Raw genomic sequence first — 16140 nt, 5'->3', positions numbered from 1 at the left:
ATTTAAATAATAGCAAAAATAATGAGTTATAAACAAAAAAAGTAGAATGAATAAATAAATAAAAATGCTGGTTTTTTAGAAAGAACTAACAAAATACAGAATCCACTAGCTAATTAATCAAGCAAAACAGAACCACAAAAATACAAAATAAAAATAATAAGGAAATAACTATAAAAAAAGAAAACTTTGGGTGCCTGGGTGGCTCAGGAGGTTAAGCATCCGACTTCACCTCAGATCGTGACCCAGATAGTGAGTTTGGGCCTGCATCAGGCTCTGTGCTGACAGCTCTGAACCTGGAGCCTGCTTCAGATTCTGTGTCTCCCTCTTTCTCGGCCCCTCCCCCATTCATGCGTGTGTGTGTGTGTGTGTGTGTGTGTGTGTGTGTGTGTGTGCGCGCGCGCGCGCGCGCGCGCGCGCTCTCTCAAAAATAAATAAACATTCAAAAAAAATTTTTTAAAGAAAACTTTTAAAAATCGTAACATATTGTATGGTACAACTCTGTGCAAATAAACATGGATGTCAACCAATGAAACATACATTCCAACAACTGACCCTAATAGATATAAAATGTCAAACTAATTTCCATAAAACAAATAGAGATAGTTAATCAAAACACTAGCACACAAAAACACAAAGCCAAAATAGTTTCACAAGGGAATCCTAGCAAACTTCCAAAGATCAGGTTATCTCAACACTCCTATGTTCCAAAACATAGGAGGGTAAATCTGCCTATTCTAAATAACTCTTTAACGTGGCCCTATGATCTACTCCTATTACCATTGACTGTACACAGATTCTCATAATCTTTTACTTGGACTCTCCATTCTTTCTAATTTTTCCTACAAGCTGATGCTAGGGTGTTACTTTTTTGAAGAAAAAAAGAAAAAAGAAAGAAAGAAAGAAAGAAAGAAAGAAAGAAAGAAAGAAAGAGTGAGAGGGGAAGGAAAGAGAGAGAGGGAGGAAGAGGAAAAGAAGAGAGGGAGGAGGGAGGAAGGAAGAAAGGGAATATGACCACATTTTTTTAACTTTCCCAGTCTAAATGTACTGGTAATTAAAGTTATAGGGGTGAAAACTACAACTAGGAAAATTCTATCATCTTAAACATATTCTGTCTAAGAAACCTGATTATCAATTCAGATTTTGGACATGTGGGGCTTAAGGGACCTTTGGTACATCCAGGAAGTTTCTTTGGAAGACATTATAGAACTGAAAAGATGGCTGAGGATGTAATACTAGAAGACATATCAGAGGAAACTGAAAGGGGAAAAAAAGAGAATTTAATGGGGGAAAGTTGAGGGTATGAGACAGATTTTCCCAATGATTTTGTGGGGCAGCCAGATAAGTAACTATATTTATTTTGAGAACCGTGTCCCAGAACTTGTAGCTAAGGTCACATATCTAGCACGTGATATAGACAGGACTAAACCCCAGATTATAGATTTCCATAACCAGCACTACATATACACTGCTTCTTTCTTCATCTAACTGTCCTCAGTAATCCTGACTTCTGAAATGTCATGGCTTCTAATGCTGCCTTGTGTTGATAGTCCACTTTTCTCAGATTATACTCTCCTTAAGAGCAGAAACCATATCTTACTGTACTCTTTAATCAACAGTTACCTAGCACAGTGAAGCACTAATCTCTATTACAAACATTTGTGTAACATTATTATTATAGTACATATTTTCTTAAATCTATTAGATTTCCCTGAAAACTGGCACATATTTTTTAAGCTATTTTGCTGTTGATAAGAGATCGAGAGGAAGTATGCTACAGATATAACATGATATACATAGCAACCTTACTATAGCTTAGTTTTTTTTTCCTAGGTCAAGAGCAATTTCAAATATTTTATTGCATTATCACCATCAATAGATGATGTGGTTCAAAAAAATATGACAACCATATCTTTATTATTAGTTCAAATTGTCCAAATGTGAAAGTCTTGCTATAAGTGAAGAGCCAAGAAAACCAGATGAGGTGAAAAGTATCTTGATTAACTTAGTAAAGTGTTCTCAGCTCAAAGCATAAATAATATTGTGCTTCATCTTAACTACTTAATATACTCTATGCCTTCAGACTAATGTTGAATAACCAGCTATTGTTAATCTTTTACATATGTTCAGTATAGTTAATTTCTTAAAATATTCTATCACTAAAAAAGTTCATCAGCAGTCAACACTCAGATTAATTAAAGAGAAGGCTAACCATGGTAAAAATCTGAATGATAAATAATGTTAAAGTAATCTTACTAAATATACAGACTAATTATATGATACCTAGTTGAGGTCTTCAAAAATCGCTTCAATGAGTAAATCTGAAATTAGCGTATTTGTAGTTGTATCCTTCCAAGGTATATAAAGGCCCATGGAAAGTTTGTTCTCTTAAGTAGTTTTAAACATATACCTGAAATTTTGTTAATACTGTCAATGTGCTTAGGAAATTCTTTTTATGTACATGGTACAACAGAAAATTGTGACCAAGTAATTACAAGATATAAACTCAGAGTGTAAATGAATGCTTTACTTGCATATAAATTGCTGCCATTTAATTTGGCATGCATTTCTAGATTACTTCTTTATTCATTTATTCACAGAAATTCAAGAAGTCCTTTTTCTAGGACCTGAAAAAGTGAAAATGGAAATTTGTGAGAGCACTGTAATGCTTACACACAGCTACCATGGATAATAAAGAAGAAGGATTCTACCATGTTTGCATTAAAAGGAAATTTCTGGGAGTGACAGACTGGAAAAGAATCCAAAATCTAAAAATAAGTCCCAGCTAATATAAATACCAACAGCCCTAACTTCTCTTCACCAAAGACTTACTAAAATTCCATGCATTGAAAAAAATTGGAACTCTTTATCTTGATGCTCAATTGAGCATTCATTACAAAGAAATAAATATGCAAATGGAAAATCTGATAGTGTCTTCTAAAACTACTGCATTTTCCATTTATTTTGAAGACCAAGATACATAGAGTAAGTATCACTCAGGTCCAACTAGGAAGAGATGGCTCACTCCAACTGGATAATTGAGGACACTTTAATAGACTACAAAAGCATGGGAACTGTTACAGGAAATTGATTAGGAATAACACTTTACGGCAGAACTAGCAATTGTGAAGAAGTATTACTATCCTACATTTGATGGTATGGAGGGAGAAAATGGTTACTCAAACCTGGAAAGAGAAGGGCACTGGGGAAGGTCTATAGCCTTTTTAAGAGGGACTAGACTGGCCAATTTATTATGATCTACCAGGGAAAGCCCCGAGGGAATAAATGCCCTGGATTTACTCTGCAGGGAGATTTCCATCGGCTGAACATAACCAGAAGCCACAGGGCAAAAGAACTCTTTGATATAGTCCAGATAGGTCAGTACCTTGGGGCACAGAGAGTGAAGAGTCCATAGTGAATCTGAAGAGCAAATGAAAAATATTCAATATACTACTCTTTTGCTGCAGGTAACAGAAAATGTAACTCAAGCTCATCTAAGCAAACAAGGTAATGTATTGATTTATGTATCTGAAAACTATAGATGTAGTTCTATATTCAGGCCCAGCTTCATCCAAGATCTCAAAGGATGCAACTGGGGCTCAGTATCTTTCCATCTCTTAGCTCTGTTCTCTTCCATGTAGATTTTATTCAAAGTTTCTATGTGGTGGCAAAATATATGATAGCAATTTAAGATTGAAGTCCAGAAAAAACAGTAAAAACTAAAGTAAAAAACACAAGGTTCTTTCAACAGTTTAATCAGAATTCCTGGGCTTGATTCTTACTGGCCAAATCAAATCACTGTCCATTCCTAAGCCAATCAAATTTATCAGAAGAATGAAATATGATGACTGGTCTATACTAAGTCACATGCCTATCCTTAGACTCAATAATATAAGATACCCAAAGCCCAAGGACAGAGCATGGGGGAAAGGTAGGTACTGTTACCAAAATTAGGAAAAATGGATCCTAGGCAGCTAAAAGACAACAAACGACCACTAAGGCCTATTTGGTAACTCAGTTTGCTTCTCAGCTCTCAATTATCGTGGCATTCAAGGATATATGAATTGATTAGTTTGGACTGATAAAGTTGCATTAAAAAAGTGTAGGGACACCTGGATGGCTCAGTCAGTTAAAGTAACCGACTTTTGATCTCATTCAGGACTTCATCTTAGGGTCGTGAATTCAAGGCCTGCCTGGGTCTTGCTCTGGACATGGAGCCTACTGAAAAGAAAAAAAAGAAAAAAGGAAAGAAAAGAAAAAAGAAAAGAAAAAAGGAAAGGAAAGGAAAAGAAAGGAAAAGCAGTAACAACTTCCACTTTTCTTCTAATTTCCATATTTTATGCCAATGATGCCATGACATATTTATTTATATGTATATACTTATATATGTGTGTGTGTGTATACTAACACCTATATAAGTATGCATATAAAACTTCCCATCATGCAATAATTTAATTTTTTGTGCTACTAAACATTTATATTAGCTTTCTAGATCTATAAACACTGCAAAATGTAAGTATTCTCTTTAGGTTGCTAATTCCTGAAAAGAAGGAGCCATTTCTGTTTCAGTTGTTAGCTCAATTTTCTTCCCAAACTACCGGCATAGAAGAATGAATTAATAAGTCAATTTGATGTTAATATTGATAAAATTACACTTTGGGGTATTTTTCTCTGAAGCATCTTTTTTTTCCCAACATAAATGGTTTTAAACCCCAAATTATCACACTGTCACAGAAATTTAAAGCTGGAAAGGCCTATATTATTTTAGGAACTGTGAATCAATAAAGTTCAAGTGACCTAAAACTAGACAGCATTTTAAAATCAATCTTGAAGAAATGAAAGTCTATGTCCCAGAGAAATTATAGTATAATAAGGTAATGAGTAGAGCTATTATATTTTAACCAGGGACACTAAATAAACTTGCAGACCATAGTGAATGTTATCATGCAAGTAGTAAGGGACTATTAAGGTTGAACCTAGATGTGTATCCCCTTTACATCATCCTGTTTAGGGAAGACAAGCTTTAGCCAGGTAGATACAGGATTCAGTGCTCTCAGATCACATTGACAGGGTAAGTGGAGTTTTTTATTGCAGCTGTGTATTTGCTGATAAGACAAAGTGAAGAAAGCAAGTACTTAATCACCACATCTCTAAAAGCATACAGAAGACTATTTTTAGCTGTCTAGTGTGTTTTTTACCTTTGCTCTCAATAATGTACCTACATATTAGTTTTTAAATTGCTTACCTACACAAGGTTCATTCCCTTCTCATAGGTTTGTAGGCTTGCTTCATGTTTATTCCTCTACAGAATGAGCACATCTCTAAAATTATCCAGTAATGGATCTAGAGCTAGATGCTTAGAAAAGCAATTGGGGAGCAAGAAATCATTTTTTTAGCCTGTTTAACAAGAAACAAATTGAGATGTACCAAAATGAAAACCTCAACAGAGTATTCTGCACTCCCATATCTACGGGGACACATCCAAGACCCCTAATGGATGCCTGAAACTGTAGATAGTACTGAACTCTACATGCACTGTGTTTCTTCCTATACATAATACTTATGGTGAAGTTTAATGTATAAATTAGGCATACTAACACATTAACAATAATAAAATAGAACAATTATAATAATATGCTAGAATAAAAGTCATGTTAATGTGGTTTGTCTCTCAAAACTGTACTCTACTCATCCTTCTTGAGATGTTACAAGATGTACAATGCCTACATGGTAAGATGAATGATGTAGATATTGTGACTTAGCATTAAGCTATTGAGCTTCTGACCATATATCAGAAGGAGGATCACTGGATTCCTGGCTGCAGTTGACTATGGGTAACTGAAACTACAGAAAGTAAAACCATGGTTAAGCCTTTTCCCTCCCCCTGATCCCACCTTAACTACTGTACTTTTTGAGATTACTGTCCCTCTGTCCTCTTTCTCCTCTCTGGTTGGTATTGGGCTGGAGGACTTAAATAATGTTACCATGACATCCAGGTAGAAGGGTTGTCCACTCTGGATTTTAAGGGGTTTAATTTTTGAAGCTGGTATCCTTAGAGACCATGTTTCTCCACCATATTGATAATCTACTGAAATGTGGCAGCATCCTCTTCTGATCTCTCTCCATCTTCCCTAGGGGTCTTCTCACCCTAGCTGAGGCTGATAAAACTCCTACAAGTCTGCTCAGTCCTTCTTGCTTGTTGACACAGAGAAATGCTCTTTTTCACATACCTCTTAGATCTAGGATTGCCAGCAGGCACTTGCTGTGTGCCACACCATTGCTTCAGCATCCTCTATACCATTGTTCTCTATACTATTGTGCTATGGTGTAGTGAATGTCAGCAAGCCTACCACAGTCCCAGAGAGAAAGGATGATCCAGAGAATAACCCTATCAAATGAAGACAGGAAGAAAAGATTTACCACCACTCCCTCCTCTCTCTATACTTGCCCCCAAATTCATTCTGAGGGAGAAATGCACATAAAAAATGCTGAAGCTCTTTCCTTGCCTCTCTCTCCATTCCCACTCTAAATCTTTGTACACATTTGTAACAGCTGCTTTAAAAGTCCTTGTCTGTTAATTCTATCATCTCTGTCATTTCTGTTTATATTGATAGATTTTTTTAACCTAGTTGTGGGTCACATTTTCATGCTTCTTTGCATGTCTGGTAATTTTTGATGGATGTTGGACATGGTGAATTTTATTGTTGAGTGATTTTTATGTGTTTCATTAAAGGGAGTTGAGTTTTATGCTGGCAGGCAATTAATTTACTTGGAAATTAGCTTGATAATTTTCAAGCTTTTTCAACTTTGTTAAGACAAGTCTAGAACAGACTTTAGGACTAGGTTTAGCCCTTCTTAGGGCTAAACCCAAAAGTATACCTTTTTAGGATCTCCATTTAATTCTGCATGTCAACAGGCCTTTCTACCCTAGTTGGTCAGAATGCAAGCATCTTCCAACCACTATAAAACTCTGATGGTTGTTCAGCTTACAGCTTCCCTGTAGTTGTTGTTTCTCTAGACTTGTAGAGTCTCACCCTATATACATACAGCTTAGTACTCAGTCAAATAGTCAAAGGGACATCTATGCAAATTTCCAGAATTCTGGTAATTCCAGAGGTAAGGTATCAATGTTTGAAAAAGACAAATAAGTAAATAGGTTTATAAACCCTCAGATTGCCCAGAGAATTTCAGCAGTAATATGGTATCAATATGTTCAGTATTTCTTATATAAGATATATTTTTGTTTAATCATTTTTAATATAATCCATCATAAGAACATTTCCTCACAATTCTACTGTCTCTCTCCATGAACACTGGGAAAAGGGATTATGTCAACTGAGAATATTCCATAAAATAAATTTCTAGTAAACGGTATAAAAATTTCACTGACTTGGTTCTTATGTCACTACTTCCAAGGGCCCCTCAAAGACTCTTGTTATACAGTTCAAGAAATAAGTTATCCTTAATTTGGCCAAAAGTAAGAGCCAATGACAAAGGCTTGGAAATATTTTAATTATACAGAGATAATTAATGCAATGGTATTTGTTATTGTGAAATAACTATATAAATATACATAAATATATGCTATACTATATGCTATATAAATATATACTATACTATTATGGATTTTATTCTCCTCTAAATCTTCAAGTTGTAACAAAGGTACCTCAAAGGTTCTTTTATTCTGTGAAATTGATAAAAGCTATAAAAATAATCCACTTTTCTTCTATATCTAAGTCCACAGACACAGAATAAAAGATCATCAGCAATAACCATTCATGCTACCTTTTTTCATTTTGGCTGTTTTTCTGACTTGTTCATCACTGAATTCTCAGCACCTAGAGCTGGTTGGCACAAATAGATAGGCAATAAACATTAGGTGAACAAATGAATTACAACTCTCATATTCATGCTAGACACCATGACACCAATGAAAATTAATACAATAAATTCTGGATCAGAAGCTATTGAAAGGTCTAAGTGTCATAGAAAAAATAACAACAAAATCAAAAACAAAAAAATTTCCTAATATCATAGTGTTTGGTTTTGTTCACCACTGTTGGAGAAAGGGTTAAAAGGTAGCCTCAGAAATGGGTAGGACAGGGTTAACAGCAAAACCCTGGGCTGCTACAATTAGAAGTGATGTTTTATAGTTCAAAAAGGGAAGTCAACTGGAATCAGTGACTCATAAAAAATGGTAGATAATTTTTTACTCGGTGCTTAACATGGAAGTTATCTTGCAGAAATCACTGTGATGGATAAGAAATCTTAAGTTCTACATCTTAGAAGTAGCAAAAATAAAAGTATTACAAGCTTAGAAATTTTGCTCATAAAGGCCCTTAACTGACATTAATTTCAAACCGAGACAGTGAAATGTTTATAATTAATATTATAATTATGATAGAAGTAAGAAGTGGTGGTTCTACTCAGAAAAACACTGGGTATGAACAAGAGTGGAACCCAGTATATTGAACAATGGAGAATTTCTAAGCATTCTCAATTCTTTCACCTATTCTTCATATAATATGAACGTGGCTGCTTCACCATCATGAGATTGTATTACTCCGAATAAACTTCACTGTCTTAAAATGAGGCATTGAAGTATAACACAATTGTGATGATTAATTTTGTATCAACTTGGCTGGACCATGGTGCCTGGATATGTGGTTGAACATTATTCTGGATGTTTCTGTGAGGGTATTTTGGGATAAGATTAACATTCAAGTTGATGGATTTTGAGTAAAGCAGAATGCTCTCCATAATGTGGTTTGGCCACATCTAATCAGATGAAAGCCTGAACAGAACAATAGACTGACATCTCTCAAGCAAAAGTGAGTTCAGCCAGCAGATAGAGTTTGGCCAGCAGATAGCCTTCAGATCTGAACTGTAACACTGGATCTTCTTTGGTGTCCAGCCCAGTGGCCTTCAGGCTTGAACTGCAGCATCAACTCTTCCTAGGTTTTCAGCCTGCCAGCCCACCCTGCATATTCTGGACTTGCCAGCCTTCATAATCCAATGAGCCAATTCCTTAAAATAAATCTCTTTCTATATGTACACATGCTATTTATCCTGTTTCTCTAGAGAACCCTAATACAACAAGGATACAGATATTTGTCCTATATGCACAGAACCCCTAGAGAAACTATCCTTAGTCAGAGACACAGTGAAATTAACAACAATTAACACAAGATAAAAGACAAAAACCAAATGTAAACCAGGCGAAAAATAAATAAATAAATGGACATATATGACATACTCTGACCTATCCTTCACTGGGAATGTGATATATACATATAAGTATTTGTATATTGTCATTCATTCAAACATTTATTTAATTCCTGATATTTGCTGGCACTGATCTAGTTATTATTGAGTATAGAGGCATGAACAATACAGATAAGGCCCCACCTCCATGGATCTTAGTGGGGAATAGAGATAATAAGGAAAAAAATTTATGATAACTGTTATGGAAATAAATGGAGTGCTATGACAGAGAAGAGGCTACCTTTGGGCTGAGAACTGAAAAGAAAAAGAAAATAAAGTGAGGGAAGAACATTTCAGAAAACAGCAAGTACAGAAATTCTAAGGTTGGGGAAAAAATTGGAATATTTGGAAATATCAGAAAATCTATGTGGTTTTAAAAAAAAGGAAATCTTTGCAGTTGAATCCTAATGATTTACAGATAGAGCTGAAAATATAATGGGATACATAGGCAGAGACCAAATCATAAAAAAGACTCATAGTGATTTTATTAGGACAAAGAATAGAGCCTTCCTGAACTTGGAAATCAAATTACCTCCTGAGAAAGTAAAACCTGGAAGGATAAAATGGTGTTTGACTAGAGAGTCTGAGAAATACACAGTTCCAGAGTGATACAGTATAGACATACAGAAGAAGGACTGGAATATGATAACTTAAGCTAAAACATAATCAGTGATATTGAACTCCACCTGAAAAAGTAACCCATTAATAGGTCTGAGACAGTCCTTAAAGGTATCTATCCAGCCACCATTTAGTATGTGCATGGTGGGGGTTAGGGGTGGAGGGGAGTAACAGGTTGAGATCTCATTATCTTTCTATCATAGCTTCAACAAAGGTAGTTCTGCAGTTCTTTTTTGTATACTGGGCTTCCATTTTAAGAAAAAATCATTGAAAACTGCTTCAAAAGCAGCAGTTATATATATAGAGAGAATATAACTGCTAATAAAGAGACAGAGAAGGAGGGAGGGAGAGCGGGAGGTAGGGGGTGCCTACGTGAGCTGAGTATCTGATAACCTTAGAAATACTCATATAGAGGAAATAAATGCATCAGATTACATACTTTGATGGAATTAGCCATTAACATCACCTAACAGACTGTTTTTGCTCTGATTCCAGGCTCACAAATAAACCTCTGACTAAAGTTGGTTTCTTATGGGAAAATATATTGATATTCAATATGAGTTTCTGGTTCACATAGCATCTATATTTCACCATTAAAACATTATCAATATGGTTTCTAAATCAGTGTCTAGCTTGTTTGGTTAGTGTCTGTCAGTTTGCTAAGCCTATCTTGAATTTCTACTCTTGAAAAATGGATGCTGGATAAAAGGACTATGTCATGGAAGTGCCACATTGAGACTACCTGAGGCTGACCAGCCAATCTTTCTGTATGACTTCTTTCTTTCTTCCTTTCTCTTTTTCTTTCTTTCTTTCTTTCTTTCTTTCTTTCTTTCTTTCTTTCTTTCTTTCTTTCTTTCTATGTGTTTTTATTTTAATTCCAGTAGAGTTAATAGGTGTACAGTACAGTCATTCAATATGTCTGGTCTCTTTTCTAGACACAACCAATTGGAACTAGAGAAACTCATTCACTTAAAGAGACCATCCACAGTAGGAACTTACCAGCAATGCAATGTAAAAGGAAAAAAAATTCCATGCAGATTTCATAGAAAAAGACGCAGAGTGGCTTAAAGAGAAACATGAAGTTTTAGCACTTGGATTGTTTTTATCATAGCACAGAGAATGTAAAGGGTCCAGGCCCTCAGTTTTAAAGGTGACAACAGGCTTGGGAGATTAGATGATCTGCCCCCAAGATGCAGCCTGGACTCCTGGGCTAAACTGTTTCCATTATGATAACTCCCTACCTCATCATAAATAGTTGCTGACACTCTTAATCTTCTTGGAGCCAATGAAACCTCATATTTTCATTCTATGCAATGATGAGTAAATTTTAAAATAAAATTATGTTTCCTAAGACACAAGAGATATTTAGTCTTTTACAAAAGTTTTTCCCTTCTGGGGTGCCTGCGTGGCTCAGTTGGTTGAGTGTCCAACTTTGGCTCTGGTCATGACCTCATGGTTCATGGGTTCAAGCCCTACATTAGGTTCTGTGCTGACAGCTCAGAGCCTGGGGCCTGCTTCAGATTCTATGTCTCCCTCTCTCTCTGTCCCTCCCCTGCTCATGTCTCTTTCTCCCTCAAAAATAAACTTCAAAAAAATTAAAAGTTTTTCTCTTCTATTATAAGCAATAGTTATTTAGTTAACTCCAATCTCTACAGCAGCTGAAGTGATCCTTTTATAATCAAAGTCATAACACGTCTTTCTGCTTAAAACCCTGAAACAATGCCCATTCCGCTAAGAGTAAAAGCCAAGTTCCTCCCATACTCTACAAACCGTACTTTCATGATCACTATGTTCCTGCCACACTGTCTTCCTTGCTGTTCCTCAATACACCACATACCTTCCTGCCTTAGACCTTTGTACTGGCTATTCCCTCAGCCTGAAACTCTTTTTTCACAAAAAAGCTGAATGACTAATTTTTCACCTCCTTCAAGTCTTTGCTCAAATGTCATCTTCTCAGTGAGACCTGCCCTGATCATTCTATTTAAAACTACTAAACCCATTCCTCTGCACTTCCAGTGCCCCTTTCCCAGATTTATTTTTTTCCTAGGTTTTATCACTCTCCAATATACACCATTTACTTATTTATTATATTTATTGCTCATTGTCTCCCTCCACCAGAATATAATCTCTTGAAAGCAGAAATCTTGATTTTTTTTCACTATTTATAGTCCTAAAATCTGAAACAGTGCCCAACCCTCAATAAATAATTGCCAAATTCATTCATTCATTCATTCATTCATTCAATTAATTGCCATTAGAAATCAGAGTCTATCTATCAATAATCAAATGTCATTTAATCTTTAACCAGATATTCTAGATCTTCCAACGGATTCCATTAAGGAGGTGGCAATATACTAAAACAATAATACATTTCTAGTCTCTGAAATTCCCCTTTGGTGCTGCCACCAATAAAATAAAAAGGAGTTATGGTTTAATAATCAAAAGGTAATCAATATACTCATTTTCAAGGAAATGTCCAAATTACATTAAAAATGAGTATCAAACCAATCCAGAATGTATTGACAAAGAATACTGTTTATTTAACATCAAACTGTCAATTTTTTTTGTTATAATTCTGACATGTTCCCTGGCATAGTATTCTGAGAAACTGCCACAAAATGAGAATCTAAGAAATGTGTATGTTTGTATCTTTCTAAGCAGTCCTGACAAACTACCTGAAGATAAGCACACTGACCTATTCCATGTCAGTATTGCACACATCTTTTCAATTGTTTTTTTCCCCATTATGATGGATTTGTTCTGAAATATCTTCATCCTATTCCCAAGTCCTTTTTGTAAACAAATACAAACACACACACACAAAAATGGCTGGCTTGGAATAACACTGCAGACAGCCACTGTGTATGGTCCAATATTCCACAACTCTGGGAGTTCCACATACATCATACATAGATTATGATGTAAATGTTAACAGTGCAAACACCCCCACTCTTCCTTGGAGTTATGCAATGTTCACCTCCGGGTCTGCTCAGAACTAATCGGCCTAAATTGTAACTAAAATTAGTGATCTTTCCTCTTGAAAAATTCAAAATTACAGAGCTAATCAATCAAAGACAATGAGATATGAACTAACTCATATTAAAATAGTATCCTCAAAAAATTTACCAATAACTAAAATATGGAGAAGGTGTTAGAGACAGAACTATCTTAAAATGATTCTACATGGTAGGCCACAATACTTGTTTAATTGGCAGTAGGTTTTTCCGGTGAATGATAGAAAACTTGATATCCACAATGATCTTACAGCACCCTCGTGTGGATAAATATTTGACAATGTTTTCCTTAATGAAATGTGTTAATCTGTGATATGAAAAAAAAAGAGAGAAGGTGATATAACCCTTTCAAAGACTACTGAATGAGTGAAACCTTATCAGAAGAAGTCTGAATTATTTCCTTAATAATGAAGATGGATTTTTGGCTGATCTAGCCATACTTTCTTTTAGTATTCCTCATTCTTCTTTAAGTTAACCCAAGGTGACTCCAAATGTAATTCTAAGTAGAACAAAGTGAATTACCTTCTATGGAAGCAAAGTTGCCTCTTGCACCATATGCCTATGAATGAAACCAAGTGGCCCCATTTTAGGGGGAAAAAAGGTTCATGGCTATTGTAACAAGTTAACATAATAATAGATATTTTTAAAGTAAAATAAATTCCACACATGTACATTTACAACTATATCCTTAAAGAACATGGTTTCAGCTAATCCTCTAGATGGTATGGCATGGTAGAAAGAATACTAGATAAATACTAAGATAATGTGGATTCTAAAGTTCATTTTTGAACAAATTCTCAACCTTTCTATATCTGTTTTTTAATTTTTTAAATGGCAGAGTAGAAACAGCAGAAGCTACTAGTTGGTGGCTTCCTAGTATAGTCAAGATTCTTTTGGTTCCAAACCATAAATTTACTCAAGCTGGCTTAAGCAACAAAAAAGGATTTTCTTAAGAAAAAGAATAGAAAAAAAATACTGAAAAATTAAAGGGAGGAGTATTAACATACTTATGGTCTTATTTGGTTCTACCCACACTTTCCTGATACAAACATCTCATCCTCAATCTCAGATGAGGATGAGGCTTTTTGAAATTGTTTACATCAGAGTCAAGAACTACAAAGAACCTGTCTACAGATTTCTTATATAGTCACAGATTATTTGTATAGTCCTTCCCACATTGTAATAAGCAAGTTTCTCAGGTCCAGATAGACTTCATCTTTTGCACACTGTGTCACTAGCAGCTCTGTATGTTATTTTGGGAAACTTGGGGGATCCAAGAAAAGCTACTTTGAGATATGCTGCTTTTGCCCTTGCTTTATATGACTACCTTGCTCTGGCTAAGTTTTTATGTCCTTTACTAAAAAAAAAAAAAAAAAAAAAAAAAAAAAAAAAATCAGGCGTTTAATCTGTGTGTGTGTCGGGGGGGGGTGTATTCTCACACAGAGGAAACGGGTCTCTTCTCACCAATCTACAGCCTACCTGTAATGATGTATATAACTAAAATGTCCATAACTAAAATAACCCTACCTACCTCAATTTCACACTTGCTGTCTCCAGAACACATCTTGCTTTTTCACATCTCTACTTTAACTATATTACTCCTTCCCACCCCTCCTGGAATGCACTTGCCTCCTCCTCTCCTTCTTACCCCCATCAACTCCCACTACCTCAACCCCCAAGAAAAATAAGGGATCTAAGCAGACACCTAGTAGATGTCCATAACAATAGTACTTACCATGTGTCACATTTCTTCTTATGTCTAATCTTCTATTGGATTGTGCATCACTCAAGAATCAGGAGTATTTTTCATCTTTACATTTCCAGGGCCTAGAGAGTATGTGTTAAGAGATGTACATATGTGTTTATTTAAAATGGAATTTTATATCACAATAAAAATAGGCCCAGGATCTAGACACCAAAGATCTGAATGTCTTGAATCCTTTCCCTCTTTTCCTTCCCATATAGTCACATGATGATTCATACTGTTTAATCTGGAAAACTTACTGAAAAGGATTTTTAAAAGATCCTTTTAAAGGTCAAACCAGTAAACAAAAATATTCAAGAAGTGAAAAATAAAGTGTTTTCTTTCTATGTCCACCTTGAGAAATCCTACATGTGGGACTAGCTTCTCCAAGATGAAAAGCAACTAATCCCCTCACTTCCTCTCCTCACTTCCTCCAGTCCTATGTCAAAGATTCAATGCTCAGTGGCCTCAAAAGTCAAAGGATATATCTACCCCAGCAGAAAATTCATTCCAATACATTAGTAACTGTAAAAGGCTTACTCCCATACTGTGATTGTAGTACTTGAGAAGTGAAGAACAAGATTGTCTCTGTCACATAACTACTGTGACTACTTCCATGTAAGGCCAGCCCTAACCAAAGATAAGACCCAGCCGAAGTTTTGATTACAGCTGCTTGAAGTTTTTTTTTCTTTCCCATCATTACTGTGTATACAGCAAGCACTTGATAAATTCCACTCTTGATGAACACTGTTTACCCTCTAAAAGCAGCTACTTACTCCTGTTTTCATGGTAATACCACAGCAATTCTAGCTGTTCAAGACATGGGGTGGTTGGAGTTTACTCTAGTGTAAAAATCAGGAAAAACAGTAGACAGATCCCATAGTGATGAAGACATGTGCTACTCAAGAATGCCTTCACAAAGTGGCCTTCTCAGACTAAGTGCCGCTGTCTGGCATCTGGTTCTCAGACACTGGGCTTCTCAGTCCCTCTGGAGATAATTAGATCCTCAATAACAGATCAACTCTAACTAAAATCATGTATTTACAAGAATGTCTATACAGTTCATTTTTAGTGGTTGGCTTTCAGTGATAATTCCTCTTTCCTAGTAACAGTCATTCTCTAGAGTTATAGCTTAACACAAGTCGGTCTGTGCCATTGATCAAACTTTCCTGATGTGCCCATAGTGGCTTAAAATTTATTATCTTTTAAACTTGCATTCTTCTTTGTTGCATCTTCTCAAGTCTCAGTAAACAATCTGCCTGGATTTTTCACAAAATAGTGTGGAGTCATACACTATATTCTGGGCTGGGTTTTCTATCCAAGTGGTGAGACAGTGAAAACACATAGCTGGAGAGGAGGTGGAATAACTGCTACCATTTATTTTTGTTCAAGAGGACTATACTAAACTATACATACTTAAGTGGAACAGATTTTAATATATTGAAATAAAGTCATATTATCTCAAAATCAGAGTAAGTTATGTCTTCTATATGATAAAAACAC

General features: G+C 35.5%; 1 long non-coding RNA gene across 1 annotated transcript in view; it reads right to left on the bottom strand.

Annotated features, from left to right (window-relative positions):
• Positions 1 to 16140, bottom strand: part of LOC113599871 (uncharacterized) — a 135896-nt gene that overhangs the window by 118947 nt on the left and 809 nt on the right. The window contains exon 2 of the long non-coding RNA XR_003420811.2: positions 14629 to 14720. This is a non-coding gene — a long non-coding RNA (uncharacterized LOC113599871). The remainder of the gene's footprint in view (positions 1 to 14628; positions 14721 to 16140) is intronic.

The sequence above is a fragment of the Acinonyx jubatus genome, chromosome C2 (genome assembly GCF_027475565.1).
Source record: "Acinonyx jubatus isolate Ajub_Pintada_27869175 chromosome C2, VMU_Ajub_asm_v1.0, whole genome shotgun sequence".
In the NCBI taxonomy this organism is placed as follows: Eukaryota; Metazoa; Chordata; class Mammalia; order Carnivora; family Felidae; genus Acinonyx; species Acinonyx jubatus.
This window is presented reverse-complemented; position numbering and strand designations above follow the sequence as displayed.